At 46.4% G+C, this 21951-nt stretch overlaps 1 pseudogene; it reads right to left on the bottom strand.

The window, feature by feature from the left end:
• Positions 1-271: 271 nt before the first annotated feature.
• The window catches only part of LOC130136969 (pentatricopeptide repeat-containing protein At5g46460, mitochondrial-like), a 38931-nt pseudogene continuing 17251 nt past the window's right edge, over positions 272-21951 (bottom strand).

The raw sequence follows: 21951 nt of genomic DNA on the forward strand, positions 1-21951 counted from the left end.
CTGCTAGACCACTGAGATTTTATTGTGTTTTTGCGACTACCAGTTTCTATCTAAACATTTGCTCAACTTGAACAAGACAAAAAACATGAGAGTACTAATTTTGGCACCACAAGTAAACTAACCTCACTTGGTATTGTCAATTTGTTGAAGAGATCCAGCAAAATTGCGAGAGAACATTAGGTGAAGTTAAATTTCATCCAAAGATGAAGAAGCTTTTGTTATATCTCATAGACCTAATGAAGAGATAGATAGGCTCTAAGAATGTAATAGAGGGGTTGAGGAGAAGAGTTAATGGGACTTTTCAACAAAGGACTAACTTTCAATTCCAAATCAAAAAAGAGGAGGCAGGCAGTAACCTTTCTTTTGTTTGGGTGGGTTTCTTTTCTTTCACCAAGCGGTACTTCCTTCTCTCTAAATGCCCCATTTTCTATCTCTCTCGCTGCTAGGGAGAGATGGAAAGTGGCTATTTCCAAGGCTCTAGGTTTTCTCCCTTAATTTCATTCCGCGGAAGGGATATCTTATGTGTAAATAGTTTCTTTTTTTTTTTGGTGGGGTCAAAGCCATAAACAAAGTGATGAATACTCTCTTCTCAACAGAAATCCCTGCATGGAGCCAATGGATGGCAATGCCATCCAAAGCAAGATTTCCTCCCAAGTCTCCAACTTTCCACATGGCCAACGCATACAGCTGAGAAATGCTTGAACTCCCCTAGCCTCTTAGACTAAACCAAAGCTGATAAAAAAGCCATGGATTCCACATGGATTCATTGTCTATTATGTCAACAATTAAAGTAAGCCCATATTGCATAGTACTCGTGTAGCTGCTCCACTCTCATCAATGCTTAACACAATGAGCAAACTCGGGATGCTTATAGGTTCATGATAGGAGAAATAACCTCATCCCCTTGCTACCAATAATCCCCACAAGAGCAATGCCACTCCTGAAGTGATGAAAGCAGCTGGAATCTCTCACAATGATCTCATGATCAACAATCCTTGCAATAAGTTTAATTGTAAAATGACAATCCCCACAAATGCAAAGATTCTTCATTACAGTTATTGTACTACCCTCGATAGTAGTAATCAATGCAAATGCAACAACAACCTTTCACTATGATAAAAAAATGACTCTTCCTTCTGTTCGTCTTCCATGTCATGGAGAGAGAACCTCTTATCTGGAACGTTACCCAATTCCTTCAACTTCATTTTCAACCAATCCGGCTTCCAATATATGTTCTCACTCAAAGGGTGGGATTTATCTCAGGAAAGAAATAAATGCTTTTGCCCCTTTATAGTAAGTTAGTAACCCAACTACTACCTGGTTGCTTCACAATCCCTTTATCCTTCATAGTCACTCTTAATCTCGAGACATCACCCCACCTATTAGAAGAGGCATAGAAGTTGGACAGTAAAACATAAGCAGCACTACAATGTGATTCTAGGTCAAGAATATAGTGCAGCTCTTTCTGCCAAATCTAGTTTAGAATGCATCCTGCAAGAACTAAGCAAAGGAAGCCACACTATGGAGTTAGTTTTAAGGGGAATGTTTCTTACAATATCCTCTGCTTTCCTCTAGCTTCCCACATCGTCCTAGCATATCCACCATGCATGCATAATGCTCATGCTTCAATTCAATGGAAGTGTTCTATCACGCCCCGTACCCCAACGAATTCGCGACACCCCTCGAAGGTCGTATCGAACGCGACGTCCCAGGACTCGTCGCCGACCCAATCAAGAGTCAATCATCAAGCACAAGCAGAAACTATTATAAACATCCAGACAAAAATCAAAGGCAGAGTAGTAAGAAATCACTTGAATAGACCACAACACATTTCATACATAATGCATACTTACAACATCCATCCTTACAACCGAGCATTAGGCCACTAGGGTTAGAGTCCACCACCATCATAAAAAAGGGATAGGTAGTTGGGTAGGCTAACTTAGCTATATAAAAATGGCTCCACCAAAAAGGGTTCTATGCCTATCACTACACACCCTTACGATACCCAATCCGAGTCGGACCTTACGGACTCAGGCTCCGTATCTGACTCGATCTCGATTGGCTCTTCCTCAGGCTCCAACTCCATGGGCTCCTCCTCGGGATCGGACTCCATGGGCTCCTTTTCAGGTTCCTCTTCAGGTTCGGACTCTTCAGGCTCCGGCACGAGCTCAGGTACCATAGGTTCTGGCTCAGGGCTAGGGTCTTCAGGATCAATGACCTCGCCATCAGGGGCTTAATTCTCCGAAGGCTCCTAGTCCATGGCATCCTCACCGCCATGATGTTGCCCTTCGAATCCACGAATCGGGCCGATTGTTTCTAACCCCTCACGATAAAACCAAGCAAGGTAGGTGTGACGCTGCAATTCGTCCAGGCCCTCATCTACCCAAACAGTACTAAGATGTCTAATGTACGTCTTATTTGCACCCACGGGATACCCGGTCTCCACATGAACAGTATGCATGGGGACCCCAAAACGCCGAGGCGGCATGGTTAGGGTCGGGAATCTGAAATGTTTTGTATACAACTATTAGAATAAATCTCAATAAGCAGACAACCTAAACCTCACCCAGGCCAACGCATACCCCAGACAAGTCTAAGTACATAATCCAACAGTTAACATATTAGAATTCGCATAAACATACGTATCTCGTCTCGAAACATGCGCCAACTCTGCATATTAGTCAAATCACTATAATGCAATAACATCCCATGAACATATCACATTCGCTCGAGCACCATACGCGTGTACATTCGCCCAATTCATCTATGAGCCACGTAATACGCCTCAGGTCCAAACCACAACCTACGTCAACACGCATTAGGTTGGCAGCCCTTCGATCTATCCGGGCATTGTCCCGCGTAACATGTCTTAGGACATCTCGATCCCCGTGTAAACACGCATCAGGGCATTTGAAATCACACACGCCACGCAATCCAATCAATTCGATGCCACTTACATACTCAAACACCACTTAAGAGTGCTCAATCAACCACGATACGATTCATCATACGCACGCACCGAAACGGCCACAATTCCACCAATTCGAGTTACATTTCATCAAGCACGCACGAGCACCACAAGGCAATCACGACCAACCGTCAATTCAACCCGTGAAACCCATAATCTAGCATCAAAACAGCCCACTATGGGGAACAACCACCAGCCACAACTTAGCACACCATTCCAACACAATATAGTCAATATTCCACTCCAAAACTTGCCCGACATCAACCCATCAAACCCGCCATTAACTTGGCTCCTAACAGCCCCTAACTCAGCCCCGATAACAGCCACAATAAGTCCACATTTCAGCCCAAAACTCACCCAATGATAGCCCCATAATCAGCCACAATACCACATCAAACAACCCCTAAACAAGTCTAATAATACCCAATATCCTAGACGAGGTTTAGGGAGTCACTTACCTTGGGCCTAAGCGAGGAGGGCGGCAAGGGACAGCAAGCTAGGCAAACAACAGGGGCGGCGGAGCAGCAACAGCAACGGAGATGACGTCGGCACAGTAGCCAGGTCCACGGGCAAGGCCCCGGGCCATAACAGGGGCGCTCGGCCAAGGCAGCGATAAGGCAGGGGCGAACGGCTGGTTTGACAGGCGAGCGGCTGGGAAACAAGGGCAGCGGTGATAGCAGGTAGGTGGCTGGGACAGAGCAGGAACGGCGAGCGGCTGTGCTGGGGTGGCGGCGAAGTCAAAACAGGGAAGGGAGCAGCAGGAGCAGCCTCACTAGAATAGCAGCAGTAATGGCAGAACTGTCAGGAGCTCAGTCGGCGTGCGGCGACCTATGGCAGCGACGAACAAGGCAGACGACAGGCTGAGCAGCAGCTACTCAACTAAGGGGGGTCGGCTGGATGGGACTGAAACAGGGGTAGCGAGGTGCAGGGTGGTGGCGCGGCAAGGGGCAGAGGCAGCACGCGAGCGACCTGCGGCTGGGCGGATGGATAGCGGCGACATCGGCGGTCAGACGGTGAGCAGCACCGACGGCTGGACTGTTGTGCTGGCCGGTCGTCCACGAAGAGGAGAGAGAGAGTAGAGGCGAAGAGGTGGGACGGTGGGGAAGTAGCAGCAGCGATGGTGGCTGGGCGGACGGCGCGCGGCGGTCGGACGGGCCGTCCATGGCGGCTAAACGACGTCGGGGGGGCGCATGTAGAGGGGAAGGGGAAGAGGACTCGGCAGAATAGCAAAAAGGGAGGGGGAGACGTGAGCGGGAAAGAGAGAGAGAGAGAGAGAGAGAGAGAGAGAGAGAGAGAGAGAGTACAAGCTAGACCCTGCTCCACTCAAGTTTGATCCAAGGGCTCAAGTTTGATCTTCAGTGGCAAGCGAAGATCCAATGGCTCCTAAAAACTCGCATTTCAAAATAAAAGAAAGGTTAAATGGCACAAAATAGAATTAAATAAAGAGGGAGGTATACTGGTCTAAATTTGCACCCGGTCCAATTTTCATTTTTCTGACAATTCAAGCAATTCTTAATGTTGGCCATGCTTGTCGAGACATCGTCCGATTAATTTCGTCGAGAACTTCGAGAAATTCGACACCCAAGTCCGGATTCTAATTAACGGTCAAATTCGTTCAGAGGCGACTTTAGCGAATCTCAAATTAACAGGCGGCTTTTAGGAGTTACGCGTATCGACTCGTGGCCGGTTTGAAATCGAGCCACATCTAAGTTTACTCGAGCCATGGCAACCTTGGTTGTCATGTAATTGCGAGGGTCAATTGCTAGTTCCGAATGACGCGATCCTTCGAATTAAGTTTAGGGTCGTTCATAATTCAAACGATGGTCAAGCGGAATCACCCGCGATCCAATCGCATTTTATTAGCAACTCGTCCATAACCATCCTTGGATCGGCTTATATTGGCCAAAAATATTCCCTCGACAATCTTTATGATCGAAGTGCCGAACCATGGTCAAGTTCTTAGGTCCACGTAATTAATTCTCACTAGCCTTTCCCTAATGGTTAACAACCCGAGAGTGATAAGTTCCGGGCGAGATTTAACTACAAGCGTGTTGATGAAATACACATTTTATAAATCCCGGAAATGGGTCGAAATTCAGAATGTTACAACTCTTCCCTCTTTACAAAAAATATCGTCCTCGAAATTTACAATCCAAACCCAACTATTCAAATAGATGGGGGTATTGATGTGTCACCAACTTTTCACTTTCCCATGTCGCACCTTCTATTCCATGATGCTCCCAAATTACTTTGACCATCGGAATTATCTTGTTCCGCAACACTCGCTCCATGTTTGTCTTTGATCCTCACTAGCCTTTCCACGTACGACACTCTATCGTCCACGTCTATTTCTTCATAATTCAGCACGTGGGTCAGATCCAGCTCATACTTCCTAAGCATTAACACGTGGAACACGTTATGAACTTGAGACGAATTTGGCGGCAGTGCGAGGCGATAGGCCAAAGTCCCAATTCTCTCTAAAACTTTGAATGGACCCACATACCTCGGGCTCAACTTTCCTTTCTTGCCAAACCGTGGCAGTCCTCTCATCGGCGACACCTTGAGGAAAACGTGGTCTCCCACTTGAAACTCCAAAGGCCTACGTCTCCGGTCTGTATAGTTCTTCTGGCGACTTTGAGCGGTCTTAAGTCTGTCCAGAATAACCTTGACTGCCTCAATTGACTGTTAAACTAGCTCTGGACCTGTGATGCTTCACTCTTCGACTTCGTCCCAACACACCGGCATTCTACAAGCTTTGCCATGTAGCGCTTCAAACGGTGCCATTCTGATACTCTGCTGGTAGTTATTGTTGTAGGCAAATTCAACTAAATGTAATTGCTCTTCCCAACTACCCTTGAAATCCAAGACACAGGCTCGTAGCATATCTTCCAAAGTCTGAATCATCCTCTCAGACTGGTCATCCATTTGCGAATGATAGGCTGTGCTAAACTGTGACTTCGTTCCTAATGCCGTCTGAAGACTTTTCTAAAAAGCGGCAGTAAACTTAGGGTCCTTATCCGATGTGATCAACACTGGTACTCCATGCAGGCGGACTATTTGTCATACATAAAGCTCTGCGTACCTTTCCAACGTGAAGTCCTTTCGCACTACCAGAAAATGTGCTGACTTTGTCAATCGGTCGACTACCACCCAAATTGAATCATGGCCCCTCTAACTCCTTGGTAATCCCATAACAAAGTCCATAGTGATGTGCTTCCAATTCCATTCAGGGATTTTCAATGGCTGCAACATTCCACCCGGCTTGCAATGTTGCACCTTCACTTGTTGGCATGTTAAACACTTGGCTACATGTTTAGCTACGTCCACCTTCATGCCATTCCATCAATAATGTTGTTGTAAGTTCTGATACATCTTCATACTACCCGGGTGAATACTGTAATTGCTACGGTGAGCTTCTGACAATATCTCTTCCTTAAGTTCTGCATCATCGGGCCCGCACAACCGTCTACGAAACTTCAAAATTCCATCCTCGAATACTTGGAAGTCCAGTTTCCTTTTGGTGACATCCATTTCTAGAATTTTCTGAATCTCCAGGTTCGTCGATTGTAAAGCCTTATTCTTAGTCTGGATTTTCGGTTCGATCCTCAATGCAGTAAGCAGACTTGAAACATGACTCACCTCAAACTTAAACTCCGAATTCCGAATTCCTTCCAACAAGGTCCATTCCTTGACCATCATATGCGCGATGCTCGATTTCCGACTTAGTGCATCCATTACCTTATTAGCCTTCCCGGGGTGATATAAAATATTGCAGTCATAATCCTTAACGAGTTCCATCCAACGGTGTTGTCTCATGTTTAATTCCTCTTGGGAAAACAAGTACCTTAAACTTTGATGGTCCGTATAAATCTGAAATTTCTCCCTACATAAGTAATGCCTCCAGATTTTAAGAGTGAAGATAATTGCTGCCAACTCTAAGTCGTGTGTCAGATAATTCAGCTCATGCGGTCTCAACTGTCGCGACGCGTATGCCACCACTCTTCCATGTTGCATTAGCATGCATCCTAGTCCCTTTAGCGACGCGTCACTGTAGATCTCATATCCTCCCGGTCCTGACGGGATTGTCAATACTGGCGCGGTCGTCAACCTTTGTTTTAACTCTTAGAAGCTCCTTTCGCACTTATCCATCCATTCAAACCTCGTTTCCTTCTTTAGTAATCGCGTCAACGGCGTCACTAATGCCGAAAACCTTTCCACGAAGCGTCTGTAATAACTTGCCAGACCCAAGAAGCTTCGAACTTCGGTTACCGTTATGGGTCTCGGCCAATTCGTGACAGCTTCAATCTTTGTCGGATCCACTGAAATTCCTTCCTCGGATATCACATGTCCTAAAATGCCACTCGATGAAGCCAGAATTCGCACTTACTAAACTTAGCGTAGAGTGCATGTTCCCTTAAAGTCTGTATAACCTTTTCCAAATGTAACTCATGCTCGGCTGAACTTCTTGAGTATACCAAGATGTCGTCTATAAATACGATGACAAACTGATCCAGAAATTTCTTAAACACCCGATTCATCAAATCCATAAAGGCGGCATGGGCATTAGTCAATCCGAACGGCATCACTGTAAACTCGTAGTGCCCATATCTCGTCCTAAATGCCATCTTTGGTATATCCTCCGTCTTGATTCTCAACTGATGGTATCCGGTCCTTAAGTCGATCTTAGAGAACACCGAAGCCCCTTGTAGTTGATCAAACAGGTCGTCAATCCTTGGCAACGGGTACTTATTCTTAATGGTCACCTGATTCAACTGCCTGTAGTCGATGCACAACCTTAATGATCCATCCTTCTTTCTCACGAATAAGACTGGCGCTCCCTATGGAGACGCACTCGGATGGATAAAGCCTTTATCCAATAATTCCTGCATTTGAACTTTCAATTCCTTCAATTTTGATAGCGACATTCTATAGGGTGCTTTCAAGATTGGTTTTGTCCCTGGGGCCAACTCGACCACAAATTCCACTTCTCTATCAAGTGGCAATCCCAGCAATTCCTGAGGAAAGACATCGGGAAAATTGCACACCACGGTTATATCCTCTAGCCTCGGTTCTCCAGCCGTCGAATCAATCACAGTTGCTAGAAATCCTTGACATCTTTCGTCTAACAACTTAGTCACCTCGAGCGATGAAATCCAAGGGATTGAGGCTCCTCCTCGGTTTCCCACAAACTTGAATCTAGGATGTCCAACCGGATTAAATTGGATCACCATGTTACTATAGTCCATTACAGCTTTCTGCTTAACTAACTAGTCTATACCAACAATCACATCAAAGTCATACATAGAGAAGACCGTCAAATCTATCCTTTTTTCTCTATCACCAATCACTATCTTACAATCAGGGCATCTCAATGCAATCAACACTTTATCATTCAACGGAGTAGTAATACACAACATAACTTCTAGCGGTTTCGGCTCAATTCCAGACAATCTAGCAAACTGTTCAGATATAAACGAATGCGACGCCCCGGGATCAAACAAAGCATATGTAGCATGATCACAGAGAGAGACCATACCTGTGACCACGCCAGGCGCGTCTTCAGCTTCCCTTCTCGCCATTACATACACTCGTCCTTGGGCTGGCGGCCTATTCTGATTGGCCAGCGGGCCAGTTCCAACTTGGTTTCCATTCCGGGGCGACGGTGGCAATGCAGGCGACTTAGCCTGTCTGTTGTTGGGGGCAATTCCTTATCTGATGGTCCATTTCACCACATCCAAAACATGCTCCACCCCTATTTGGGCAAAGTCCACTACCATGTCTTTCTCCACACAACCAACATGGGACATTCTGAAAGCGGTTCGGCTTCCCGATATTCTTTTTCACGGGAAGGACAAAGCGATTATTTCCCGTCATTGGCCTCTTTCCAAAGTGATGGTTGTCCCTAGCCGTGGTATACAGCGATCCAGAGGCAGCAACCCGATCCACCAAATCACGCTCAATTGCCTGAGCCCGGTTATAAATTTCATGGTAGCCTCTTAAGTTCAAAGATATCATCTGACTGCGGAGGTCCAGCTTCAGCCCATCTCGAAACCTTTGAGCTTTGTCCAACGGGTCCTCTACCGTTCTCGGGGCGAACTTGGACAGTCTTGCAAACTCAGCTTCATATTGGTCTACTGACATCTGACCTTGACAGAGTCTCATGAATTCAGCCAACTTACGTTCTTGGGCACTTTCCGAGAAATACTTGCCGTTAAAGGTTTTAGTAAAAATGGTCCAAGTTTGAGCAGTACCAGCAGGGAACACTTGACCTCTAGTGGCCTTCCACCAATTGCTTACATTTTCTTGAAGCTGGTAGAGTGCTAGGGTTACCTTCTCTTCCTCAGTGCACCCCAGTACTTCAAAAGCTTTTTCTAATTCTTCCACCCATCGTGGTGCAGCCTCAGTATCATCTCTCCCATCGAACTTCGGAGGCTTCAACTTTAAAAATTGTTCGACCAGCTTAGACATTGGTCTGTTTGCATTTACTTGCCCCTGGCATGGATTCCCATCATTCCCATTGTTCCCATGATTTCCATTGTTTCCGTTATTTCCATTAATTCCGTTGGCGGCGGCAACAGCGGCCTCAGTAGCGGCAGCGACAGTAGCATTTCGCTCTTCAGTCTATCTACCCATTAAGATCCCAACTTCCTTGAGTGCCCTCAGAATTCCATCCACTCTGGGATCCTCTGCAACTCTAGCTTACGGACCCACACGACCTCGACCTTGACCTCGACCTCGGCTGCTCATACTTATAGGGTTCTCACACTCGCCTACCTACTATAATTCCACTCAGGAATTAGAGACCTAGGCTAACTATACAAGTCTAAAGCCTTAGGCAGTGAATCACAACAACAATTCATAAAGCAGGTAGTCAATCACAAATAAGACCCAATCACAGCCAACAGGGTTCGTGCACTCACCTCAGGTCTTGACACACCTGTACTTCCCATGTTATTGCATAAAATCACTCAGCAATCACAACCAGACAGTCTGGAGGTACGCATGGCACACAAGTCTCCTTAGCTAACTACCTCAAAGTCATCGCTCCTTATCACTCCAGGCTTCGAACAATTTAGATTGAGCTGACCTTGCTCTGATACCAAATCAACGATGATGTCACGCCCCGTACCCCAATGAGCTCGCGACACTCCTCGAAGGTCATATCGAACGCGACGTCTAAGGACTCGTCGTCGACCCAATCAAGCATCAATCATCAAGCGTAAGCGAAAACGATTATAAACACCCAGACAAAAATCAAAGGCAGGGTAGTAAGAAAACACTTGAATAGACCACAACACATTTCATACATAATGCATACTTACAACATCCATCCTTACCAACCGAGCATTAGGCCACTAGGGTTAGAGTCCACCATCATCATCAAAAAGGGATAGGTGGTCGGGTAGGCTAACTTAGCTATATAAAAATGGCTCCACCAAAAAGGGTTCTATGCCTATCATTACACACCCCTACGGTGCCCAATCCGAGTCGGACCCTATAGACTCAGGCTCCGTATTTGACTCGATCTCGATTGGCTTTTTCTCGGACTCGATCTCGATTGGCTTTTTCTCGGACTCCGACTCCATGGGCTCCCCTTCAGGTTCAGACTCCTTAGGCTCCGGCATGGGCTCAGGTACTATAGGTTCCGACTCAAGGCTAGGGTCCTCAAGAGGGTCTTTAGGATCAACGACCTCGCCATCAGGGGCATAATTCTTTGAAGGCTTCCAGTCCATGGCATCCTCACCACCATGATGTTGCCCTTTGAATCCATGGATCGGGCCGATCGTTTCTAACCCTTCACGATAAAACCAAGCAAGGTAGGTGTGACGCTGCAATTCGTCCAGTTTCTCGTCTACCCAAACTGTACTAAGATGTCTAATGTACGTCTTATTTGCACCCACGGGATACTCAGTCTCCACATGCACAGTATGTATGGGGACCCCAAAACGCTGAGGCGGCATGGTTAGGGTCGGGAATCTGAAATGTTTTGTATATAACTATGAGAATAAATCTCAATAAGCAAACAACCTAAACCCCACCTAGGCCAACGCGTACCCCAGACAAGTCTAAGTACACAATCCAACAATCAACATATTAGAATTCGATAAACATACCTATCTCGTCTCGAAACATGCGCCAACTCTGCATATTAGTCAAATCACTATAAGGCAATAACATCCTATGAACATATCACATTCGCTCGAGCACCATACGCGTACACATTCGCCCAATTCATCCATGACCCGCGTAATACGCCTCAGGTCCAAACCACAACCCGTGTCAACACGCATCAGGTTGGCAGCCCTCCGATCTATCTGGGCATTATCCCGTGTAACACTCCTCAGGACATCTCAATCCCCGCGTAAACACGCATCGAGGCATTTGATATCACACACCACAAACAATCCAATCAATTCGATGTCACTTACATACTCAAACACCACTCAAGAGTGATCAATCAACCACGATACGATTCATCATTCCCACGCACCGAAACAGCCACAATTCCACTAATTCGAGTCACATTTCATCAAGCAAGCACGAGCACCGCCAGGCAATCACGACTAACCGTAAATTCAACCCGTGAAACCCCTAATCGAGCATCAAAACAGCCCACTAGGGGGAACAACCACCAGCCACAACTTAGTACACCATTCCAACACAATATAGTCCACATTCCACTTCAAAACTTGCCCGACATCAACCCATCGGACCAGCCATTAACCCGGCTCGTAACAGCCCCTAACTCAGCCCCGATACCAGCCACAATAAGTCCACATTTTGGCCCACAACTCACCCAATGACAGCCCCATAATTAGCCATAATACCACATCAAACAACTCCTAAACAAGTCTAATAATACCGGATATCCTAGACGAGGTTTAGGGAGTCGCTTACCTCGGGCCTAAGCGAGAACGGCTAAGTGAGGAGGGTGGCAAGGGACAACAAGCTAGGCGGACAGCAGGGGCGGCGGAGCAGCAGTAGCAACGGCGGCGGCATAGGCATAGCAGTCGGGTCGATCGGCAAGGCCGCGGCAAGGCCCCCGGCCACAACAGGGGCGCTCGGCCAAGGCAGCAGCAAGGCAGGGGCGATCGGCTAGTCTCACGGGGAGGCGGCTGGGCTGCGATGGGCGAGCGGCTGTGCTGGGGTAGCGGCGAAGTCGGAACAGGGGAAGGAGCAGCAGGGGCAGCCTCGCCGGAACAGTAGCAGCAACAGCGGAGTTGCTAGGAGCTCGGCCAGCATACGACGACCCATGGCGGCGATGGACAAGGCGGACGGCGGGCTAAGGAGCAGCTGCTCGGCAAAGGGGGGGTCGGTTGGACGGGACTGAAACAGGGGCGGCGAGGTGCAGGGGAAGGGGAGCTGGGTGGTGGCGCTTTAAGGGGCAGAGGCGGCGCGTGAGCGACTTGCGGCTTAGGCGGACGGAGGGCGGCAGTACCGGTAGTTGGACGACGAGCAGCACTGATGGCTGGACTGCTGTGCTGGCCGGTCGTCTACGAAGAGAGGAGAGAGAGTAGAGGCGGAGAGGTGGGACGGTGGGGAAGCAGCAGCGGCGACGGTGGTTGGGCAGACAGCGCGCGGCGGCCGAACGGACCGTCCATGGCAGCTGGGCAATGGCAGGGGGGCGCGTGTGGAGGGGAAGGGGACTCGGCAGAACAGCAAAAGGGGAGGGGGAGACGTGAGCGGGAGAGAGAGAGAGAGAGAGAGAGAGAGAGAGAGAGAGAGAGAGTCCAAGCTAGACCCTACTCCACTCAAGTTTGATCCAAGGGCTCAAGTTTGATCTTGAGGGGCAAGCCAAGATTCAATGGCTCCCAAAAACCCACATTTCAAAATAAAAGAAAGGCTAAATGGCACAAAATAGAATTAAATAAAGAGGGAGGTATGCTGGTCTAAATCCGCACCCGGTCCAATTATCACTTTTCTGACAATTCAAGCAATTTTTAATGTTGGCCATGATTGTCGAGACGTCGTCCGATTAATTTCATCGCGAACTTCGAGAAATTCGACACCCAAGTCCGGATTCTAAATAACGGCCAAATTCGATCAGACGTGACTTTAGCAAATCTCAAATTAACCGGCGGCTTTTAGGAGTTACGCGTATCGACTCATGGTCGATTTGAAATCGAGCCACATCTAAGTTTACTTGAGCTATGGCGACCTCGATTGTCATGTAATTGCGAGGGTCAATCGCTAGTTCCGAATGACGCGATCCTTCGAATTAAGTTAGGGTCGTTCGCAATTCACACGATGGTCAAGCGGAATCACCCGTGATCCAATCGCATTTTATTAGTGACTCGTCCATAACCATCCTTGGATCGGCCTATAATGGCCCAAAATATTCCCTCGACAATCCTTATGATCGAAGTGCCGAACCATGGTCAAGTTCTTAGGTCCACGTACTTAATTCCCACTAGCCTTTCCCTAACGGTTAACAACCCGGAGTGATAAGTTCTGGGCGAGATTTAACTACAAGCGCATTGACGAAATACACATTTTATAAATCTCGGACATAGGTCAAAATTCAGAATGTTAGATGTTCTCACTAAAGTATCTGAACAAGCATCGCCCCTTTTGTAACATCCCAAAATGACTACAGGAAGAAAGTAGTCCCGTGAGTGTGATCTCATCTAGTTGTACCAGTCCGCGTATCATTTGGCTAAACAACTCCATAGCCCACATCCTTCGCCATGTTTTGCAAACCCGCAAACAACAGCATTCCAGGTGACGATGTTCTTCTTCCTGAGTCGTTTGAACACTCCAACAACATCATCAACAGCTCCACACTTATCATACATGACTAGAAGAGAATTGCCAACAAAAACGTCACTTCCCAATTTCAGCTTTATAGTTGACACATGGACCTCCTTACCTCGATCTAGAGACTCTAAACTACAGCAAGAATTTAAATCACTTACAAAAGAAGATCGATTAGGAAGAACACTTGTTCTCATCATGTCACTGAACACCTTCAAGCCATAACCAGTTAGAAGAGCAGTGCATATGACCACACTCCTATAAACTGCTTCATTGAAGACTTGGGTTGCTTTCTCAATTCGCTTGTAGTTGGCATAGAACGTGATGAGAGAAGCACATACAAATCGACTAAGGTAGAATCCTGACTTGAAAACATGACCATGAATCCGCACACGAAGAGGAAAAGATAATACATTTCCACATGCACTCAATGCATATGTCGAAGTACTCGAATTGGGAACAACACCAGACTTGAACATTCTCTCAAAAAGAATTAAAGCCTCTTCACTCTCACCATTTTGGTCAAGCTCGCCAATCCTTGAAGTCCATGGAATCACATTTTGAGAAGGCATTTGCTCAAACAATTTCACAGTATCATCAACCTTCGTATTCTCACAATACCCATGAAGCATCGCATTCCATGCAGCGAGATCTCTTATGGGCATCTGTTTGAATAATCTCTCTGCCCGCTCAACTTGTCCAAATTGAAAGAACCCATCTATCATCGTCGTCCACGAAATAACACTTGGTTCGAGCATTTCATCGAAAAGCTCTTCTGCCATCATCAAGTCCCCGTAGTCTAAGTAGCCTTTAATCATTGTGTTCCAGCAAATTGCATCTCTCACAGGCATTTCATAGAACAGTTTCAGGGCGTCATCAGGGCAGCCAGTTCGCAGGCAACCCATGATCATCTTTGTGAATGAATGAACATCTGGGTATTGAAATATGTCCAGAACCTCCTGTTGGTGCTCAAATTTGGTTGACTGGGCTGGAAGAAAAGAGAGACATCAGGCCCAAATTGCTAAATAATAAACAGGACACTGGAGCCACACAAGGCCCAATATATTGGGTATCGAGGACTCAGTATCGGTAACTGCCCAAGACATCAAGATAAAGATATGAGCGGTTACCTCATCTAGTGCCGATAATATCGCGGGATAAGAAGGAACAGTTATCGGGAAGAAGATTGAACAACCCAGAATCAAGACAATAACTGCTTGGCAGCGGTTATTCTTTAGTATTAGCTATAAATAGCGACTGTAGAAACATCGAGAAGACCCTTTTGCCAAATCAACTACAGAACGCTTATCTTTTTTGTAACTTCGTTTATCTAATCGTTACTGCCAATTTATCTTTTGCACCTTTATTTTCGTTCGCCATTAGTATAGAATCCGTCGCTTCCTTTCTGAAACAACACAGGACCCGGTTACTCACAAAAAACCGAAGATCTTCCCCTTCGGTGAAAGATTTTCGTTCAAGACCACTCTTGGCGAAACATCTTTTTGGCACGCCCAATGGGACCATCGTGTTCCATCTCTAAAAAGTGTCAATGGGGAAGACAAGGAATCAGGAGAGTCGTACTACCACCAACGAGGATAACTCATCCCCGCAGCAACTGGGAGAAAGGCCTGCTCATTCCGATTCATCTGATCAGAACCTTAACCTAACTGTCGATGTCGGCACAAGCGTAGGCTCTGAACCGAGGAACAGAGGAGAGAATTGGCACCTAACTCTACTGTGATGGCCACTATGAGAAGGATGCTTGAAGAGCTACAGAACGAACTAACTAATCACATTGCCAATCATTTATCTAGAATTCTCACTCTTCTTTTCACCAATCTTATTGCGGAATTGACTTCAAAGTTTGGACCAGCGAGTGGACCAAATAGAGTGCAGGGGAGACAAATGGAGTTGGGGATCACCCCAACCATGGCTCCTGCTTTGCCCGTTGTTACTGGTGCTTCAGGTTTAACACAACCGGTTCGAATTCTACAAAGGTTTGATACTGTAGGAGATCAGAATCAGACTGGTCTGGGGGACAGTTTGAATTTGACCGGATCTGTGGGTTCTCTTGGGCACACACTCGAGAATGTTACTGATACGAATACTGTTAGGGTATCTACTGACCTTATAACCGCAGGAACAGATGCACAGGGATTCATTCCTTAACTGCCAATTTAGGAATTTACTCGGCAAGCCGGAAGTAACGGCATTCCTTTGACTCATCCTATTAATATTGGGACAATTCTTGTACCAATTCCGAGATATCAACCCAATAGGCCACAGTCGGCACCCAGGGACTCAGGGGCTCGACAGTCATCACCCCCTAGAGCGCAGGTTAACCAGGGATTCCCGGTACAAGATTTTCAGAAAGACCAGCGTATGATTGAACAAGCGACTTGTTTGGTAATGCAACATATGGGTATGGAAGGAGGCGTGCCGAGGCCTGTGTACCGCAAGCTATATCCCGATTAGGTAGACAATATTCCATATCCAAGGGGATATAAAATTCATGAGTTTACTATTTTCACTAGGGAGGATGACCAATCTACGGTGGAACACATTAGTAAATTCACAGCCCAGTATGGAGATGTGAACAACGATGGGAGAATGAAGTTGAGGCTTTTTTTCTTGTCGTTGTCAAAAACCGCTTTCACTTGGTATACTGGATTGCCTACCAACTCGATTCAGAACTGGGAAGACATGGAGAGCAAATTCCATACACAATTCTATCGCCCAATTCCCAAGGTGACGTTGTCAGGATTTGGCTACTGTCAAATAATATAATAATGAGATGGTGGATCAATATGTTGCTCGGTTTAAAAAGATGAGGAATCGATGTTTGTTTTTCCTGCTAGAAAAAGAAGTATAAAAAATGGCCAAGAATGGCTTCCAATTTGCATTGAAGGAGCTCCATGCCTGCCAAAAATTTTCAGATTTATTTTCCTTGACGGCCGCGGCTACTTAGTATGAAAATATGTGGAAAGAGAAATACAAGAAACCTTACAAGGATTACAGACAGAATATTGCTGCCTATGAGTCTCCTGAAGATTCACAAGAAGAAGATGATCAGGAAGAGGCCACGGAGATTGCGGTAGCAAAGATGACTATGGATAAACCTTATGTATGCCAGGCCTTAAAACCCGTGAAAGCAAAAGAGTCAATCATGATAAAAGCAAAGGATACCCAGAGATATTCATTTGATGTCACCAAGTTGGATGAGATTTTCGATCTTTTGGTTCGGGATGGCGTGATAAAACTGACCGAAGGACAAACTATCCCGAGCCGAGAGGAGACAGCAAACAAAAGGTATTGCAAATGGCATCATTCGTGGAGCCATAGTACCAATTATTGCAATGTCTTTAGGAAAGCCGTACAAGAGGCGATCCGGCAGAGCAAGATAAAGTTTGCGAATGAAGGGGATAAGAATATGGAAATCGATACTGATCCTTTCCCGCAGATGGTTGGGATGATGTCAGCAACCATCAAGAGGCCAACCAGATCGAGTACCTTGTGTAGGAGATGCTATCGGGAGGTACATCAAATGTATATCTCCAATGAGAATGAAGGTGGTCGGATAACTATTGAATGTCGAAACTGAACAACGGATCAATTTCCAGAAGGGTTTTGTAGGAGGGCCCATGACTACCGGTACTACAAGAACCCCGGAGACATACAAACTTACCACGTGGCTCCTTCACGCGCTCAACGACCGGATGACAAGAAAGTTTATTACGCGGGAAGAAGAAATCTTCCCAGCAGCAGGTTTGTCCATGCTTCATCTTCAAAAAGGCCCAAGACCCCGATAAGGAAGCGAGCAAATTAGGTGCTATTCAAGTAGTTATACGAAGAGGGACACTCGAAAGTTTCAACGTTGGGTGAACCAAGTGGGAAATGCGACTATTATGTTAGAGATTCAGCACTTGAATCGAATGGAAAGGCCCCTACCGATATTACCCCTACAGGATGGGACCCAGATTTCGAGCGAGAACTTTGAAGATCCCACCTTCATCGGTACCAAGCCGGGTGCACACCAGAACTTTGAAGATCCCACATGATCCTCCAAAGGAGCAATGGTTTGTTGGAAGGGAGATATCAATTATCTAACAGCCACTGCACAGGTCTGGGCAAAGATATATGTCAAGGACCCAAAAGAGGAGGAAGCAAAGGAAGAAAAAGTAGCAGGAATTGTAGCAACAAGTTAATGCCCTGGGGCAACCAAAGCACTCGTGCTTCCCAAGATCAAGGAAGTTGGTGTAGGTAAGAGAAAGAGGGGAAACCTCAGATGCTATTAAGGAACAATGGGATACCGAAAAAAAGCAATCAAAACCCGGTGCTAATCCAGGAAAGGCTGAAAAGAGGAAGGAATCAATCAAGACAAAAGCAAAGTTTGATAGGGGTCAAGCTAGGTCAATTTCTTCGGCAAGCTCGAATATGGTACAAGTAAGGCTGCCATCGGAGTTTCGGGCATTGGTGTTGAGAGTAACTCCCACGGAAGAAGAAGAAGCGTTTGAGGTCATGGAAACTGTGAAAGCTGAGTTCCAGTTTACTGATGAGGAGAGGGTAGAGTTCGAAAAGCTACCAGCTTCTAGAGTGAAACATTTGAGGGCTCTTATGGTTGTTGGAAAGATCGATGGGCGACCAGTGAATAGAATTTTCGTGGATGCCGGAGCAACATTGAATTTGATGCCGCTTAAGTATTATAGGAAGCTTGGCAGACGGGAGCAGGAAATGGTCTTGATTAATGTTACATTGTCCGACTTCACCGATGACGTAAGTGATGCTAAGGGGGCAATGATCGTGGACCTGACGATCTATTTACGCACTTCTAAAACCACTTTTTTCATAATAGATGCGGACGTATCCTACAACTTGCTCCTAGGTCGAGACTGGATTCATAATACTCAGTGTGTACCGTCTTCACTTCACCAAATGTTGGCCCTTTGGAATGGGACTATGGTGGAATACGTAAGAGCCAATCATGAGGCTAGTATGACATGGATGGATTTAGTGCGCATAAGGTCGTGTGAAGAGTGTGACACACCGATAATAGAACCGCCTCAACTAGATACTGATAAAATTGCCCTCGGCCGTTTCACAAATTAGGGATTTGAATGGGTCCCTAAAAGAAAAGAGCTGGCCGGTCGGGAATGTAACATTTTTGATGGAACAAAACGCCTTATTACAAGAGCTAAATGAACGATATTCCAGCTACCTAGAGGAGGAGACTGAAAAGTCCTCAGGATTTGCCAATTGTATTGAAGACTTTGAGGAATCTCCAATAAAAAAGGAGAGTAAGTCCATAGAATCGGATCCTTTGACAGAAATCGATATAGGTGATGGTGATGTGAAACGTCCCATATTTGTAAGCAAACTACTCGATGAAGGAATAAAGAGCGATTTGATTGACGTTAAGTGAAGACATAGAAACTATTTTGCGTGGGATTATCGCGAGATGCTAGGTTTAAGCAGGGAAATAGTTGAACATCGCCTCCCCATCAAACAGGGATGGAAGCCACATAAACAAACTCCCAGAAGGTTCGCCCTCGAAATCAATTTGAAAATCAAAGAAGAGATTGAACGACTCTTGAAACCTGGTTTCATAGAGATCGCTTGGTATGTGGAATGGCTTTCAAACATTGTTCCAGTAAAGAAGAAAAATGGGAAGCTGAGAGTCTGCATAGACTTCAGGAATCTTAATGCGGCAACACCAAAGGACGAATATCAGATGCCCTTTGCTGACATGTTGGTTGATTCTGCAGCTTGTAATGAAAAGATATCCTTAATGGACGGTCATTCGGGATATAATTAGATTTTATTGCGAAACAAGACGTGCCTAATGTGACATTATGAAATCCGACCCACTTGGGATTTATGAAATGAATAGTTTATGGACGTGCTTGTAGTTAGATCTCGCCCGGAATTGATCACTTCGGGACTACTAACCGTTAGGGAAAGGCTAATTAGGGATTTAAATTCGCGCAACCAAAGAACTCGATCGTGAACTGACCTTCGACCATGAAAATTGTTGATATGACATTTTGAGCCAATGTAGGCCGATCCAAGGATAGTTAGGGATCAGTTCGCCATTGTCATACGAGTGGATCGCGGGTGATTCCGCTTGACCACGAAATGAATTGACGAATGACCTTAAACCTATACTAAGCGATCGTGCCCGTCGGAACTAGCGATTGATCCTCGCGATTAAGTGACAACTGAGGTTGTCACGACCCAAGTGAACTTAAACGTGGCTTGATTTAGTATCGGCCACGGGTCAATAATGCGAAATTCCCCAAAAGCCACCCGTTACTATGAGATATGGGCAAGTTACATTATTTAGAACTTGGTCATTAATTAGAGACCAAGTTGGGCATCGAAAATTTAGAAAGTCACGACAGATCATTTGGACGACGTTGCTACTAGCTTGATCAACCTTAGAATTATCCGAATTCTTCAGAAAAATTGAATTTCGGCGAGAAATGGAAAATAACCGTTTTGCCCCTAGAGGTTTGTTAAGGCCAAGTGTATTTGGGGAAGGGCATTTTGGTCATTTCGCCCTAGCTTTAGAAATAGAAAATTTTGGACAATTTTGCCCTTGGACTTTTTGTGAAATCCCCAAATTACCCTTGGATATTTTGGAAAAGATTTGATCCGGACCGTCGATCTTAGGATAAAATCGAATCTTGACCATTGATTTGATTTTAGAGAGGAGGGCATGATGGTCAATTGGCACACCAATAATTGGCCTTGGACTATTTAGTCCAAACTCTTTCTCTCTCTCCTCACTCTCTCCCTCTCTCTCTCGGCAACCCCCCCACCGACCGATCGCTTCCTCCCCCTTGGCCGTACTGCTGCCATGCCGACCACCGTCCGCCGTCACCACCCGTCCGGTCACCGAGCCGTGCCTCGCCACCCTCTCGTCGCCATCTCTCTCTCTCTCTCTCTCTCTCTCTCTCCTTTCCGTGGCCGTGAGCAGCCGGCCGAGCAAGCCGGCGCCTTTGGCGGAGCTGGCCGCCGCTGGAGCCGCTCGCCACGACCACTCACCTCACCATCCCTCTCTCTCTCTCTCGTTACGCCTCACCGAACCACCACCAGCCATCACTCGGCCCAGCCCAGTCGAGACAGATCAGCCGCCACCCGCCCAAGCCGTCGTGCAACCGCCGTCGCCGCCGCCGAGCCGCTCGCCGCCACCGCACGCCACCGAGAGGCCACCGGTCTGCCGCCCCATTTCACTCTAGCCGAGCTAGCCTAGAGTCCGTGTAAGTTGCCCTCTAAACCCTATTTAGGGTGTCGGGTATCGATAGACGTAATTATGGTCGGATTTAGTTAGATTATGGGCTGTTTAGAGGTTAAATTAGTGGACTGAATTAGAGATTGATATGGGCTGATTTGAGGCTGAATTGGTGATGTTTCGGGACTGAATTAACGCCGAATTGAATGCTGGAAATTGGGACTCGTATTGACGAGCATATGGTTCGATTTAAGGGCAAATGGTGTCGGTTTGGTGCGTTGTATGGTGACTGGATTGTGATGCTTGTTGTGACTTGAAATGAGTTTAGAAATGCCGAATTTATGCTCATGATATTGGCTGTGATTGTGGGCCCGTTGGTGGCCTTGTATGTTTGTTGAATCATGAGCTGAGTGATTTAAATGTGGGCTATTATGTGCGCGTATGGGCTGAATTGATTTAATTGGTAATTGGCCACGATCGAGTGTTGATTGAGCATGAGAAATGTGTGTGGTTTGGTGCGTGCACGAGCCAAGTGTGATTGGCTAATATATTGGCATGTTGGTGTCGAGCAAGTGAACGAGTGAAAAATTATGTGGTGGTGCTGTATGCGTAGTGATAAAAATCCCTAAGGCGGTACCATTACGCGGGGAATTGATCCGTCCTGAGGCGGTACCATTACGCGGGACGATGCCTAGTATTATCGGAGGATGGCCAACCTGAGGCGGTACTATTACGCGGGCAAGATACACGGCCTGAGGCGGTACCATTACGCGGGCCACGAAGTGTTGTTATTATGAGTTAGTCACAGTGAACCTGAGGTGGTACTATTACGCGGGTCACTGGCGAATCGATTAGAAAATATGAGATAGTCGCAGTGAACCTGAGGCTGTACCATTACGCGGGTCACTGGCGAATTGGGTGAAAAGAATGTGATAAGGCAGGAACGAATGCGTGAAATGTAATTAGATAGTGCATGTGATTGGAAATTGTGCTA

Source organism: Syzygium oleosum, unplaced genomic scaffold (genome assembly GCF_021117445.2).
Source record: "Syzygium oleosum isolate NSW1041296 unplaced genomic scaffold, Sole_v2.1 Sole_v2.56, whole genome shotgun sequence".
Taxonomy (NCBI): domain Eukaryota; kingdom Viridiplantae; phylum Streptophyta; class Magnoliopsida; order Myrtales; family Myrtaceae; genus Syzygium; species Syzygium oleosum.